This window comes from Octopus bimaculoides, chromosome 12 (genome assembly GCF_001194135.2).
Source record: "Octopus bimaculoides isolate UCB-OBI-ISO-001 chromosome 12, ASM119413v2, whole genome shotgun sequence".
NCBI lineage: Eukaryota > Metazoa > Mollusca > Cephalopoda > Octopoda > Octopodidae > Octopus > Octopus bimaculoides.
The window spans coordinates 22,097,898-22,099,566 of NC_068992.1; the positions used below are offsets into that span (position 1 = coordinate 22,097,898).

At 32.7% G+C, this 1,669-nt stretch overlaps 1 long non-coding RNA gene across 1 annotated transcript in view; it reads left to right on the plus strand.

Annotated features, from left to right (window-relative positions):
- The first annotated feature begins 584 nt into the window (after positions 1–584).
- Positions 585–1,669, plus strand: part of LOC106874183 (uncharacterized) — a 2,724-nt gene continuing 1,639 nt past the window's right edge. The window contains exon 1 of the long non-coding RNA XR_001409971.1: positions 585–750. This is a non-coding gene — a long non-coding RNA (uncharacterized LOC106874183). The remainder of the gene's footprint in view (positions 751–1,669) is intronic.

The window sequence follows — 1,669 nt, forward strand, 5'->3', positions numbered from 1 at the left end:
TAATGACCATATAGAATCTCCTAACATTATTAGATAGATTGACTGAAATTAAATTTACTTGGAGTGGTTGACATTAGGAAGAGTATCCAGCTGTAGAAACCATGTCAAATCAGACTGGAGTCTGGTGCAGCCCTTGTTAAACCGTCCAGCCCATGCCAGCATGAACATTGGATGTTAAATTATGATAAGACATTAAATTTCTAATTTTGAGCTGAAGGCCCATCACATCCATTCATACAAGTCAAAATTATATCACCAACTGCTCCTACTTATAAGGCTATATTACATTATGAAACTATTTTATTTTACTAAACTATACATATTAAGGAAAAGCAATCCTTGCTTCAACTAATCACATGGAAGTGTTACAAATGGGCTAAGTAATGGAGGAACAAGCAGAATTATTATTATAAGATTAACGGTAAAATTATTTTATTTGTGGAGGGAATTCATGGAATGTTTGTTTCTTCTTAAAATATTGGTAGTTTAAGAATTGAGAGAGAGAGAGAGAGAGAGAGAATGTCCTTAGCAAAATATTGTGTTGAATATGAGACATTCTATTTTCTGTCTTTCATTGCAGGTGGTCAAATATATTCAGTTGTTACTTTCTGATAACAATGACTTGGCTCATTGTTTGTTAAGCCTTCTTCCCAAGAAACCAATTGCTTGTGACCAAAGTTTCAACTCCATCTGTAATGTGAACCCTTATTCTGGTGTTTCATCTGTAGTTCTACAAGGATTTAATGACAGGTTAATGCTTTTGATTTCAGTTGGATTTCATGCTTTTTTTTAATTTTTTTTTATTACACTTCCACACCTGGTTCTGTGATACAAAACCTACTGTTTTAAAGTGCTGTGTTCAAATTTAGATTAATATAATTTTATATAAAAATTTTAATTTAATTTTTAGTTATATTCCTAACAGCAAACTCAGTAATGAAAAATTATCTATTTTACTAAATCCCTGCAAATGTTTTGCTATATTTTTTGATTAATTGAAATATATATATATTCCAATAGTGACAACAGAGTTTAAATATTTTAAGATGGATAACTTTATGTGTGGTTTCAGCCACACTGAAAAGATTGTGTAGAATTTATTCTGATACTACAGGGGTAGTGATCCATAAATATTCTAGACCTTATTTTAATGGGGAACAGTGCAGATGAGTTTGAAGTTCAGAGATTGAGAGCAAAATTTTGGAGAGAAGGGAGTGTTATATATAAATCTGAAGTTCTAAGGAGAAAGTTATCAGATAAAGTCTTCTGTTTGTAATCTCTTACTGAACTCATAATAGCGTTAGTGATGAGATTCCAACACTTAACATCACAACTTTGCTAGCTACAATAGTATATGGGTTCAAATCACTAGAAATATATTTTGAAGTGGCTGTAATAAATGGCTGCAGAAAAAGGGTGATTCTGCTATTTTTTAGAGGTGGAAAACCTTCATGAAATTTATTGTAGACTAAAACACAAATTAGTATTATACAAATACCAAGTAATAATGGAGGACTAAGGTGGCAAACTGGCAGAAACGTTGGCACATCGGGCAAAATGCTTAGCAGCATTTCATGTCTTTACATTCTGAGTTCAAAATCTGCCGAGGTCAACTGCCTATCATCCTTTTGGGGTCGATAAAGTAAGTACCATTTCAGCACAGGGGGGG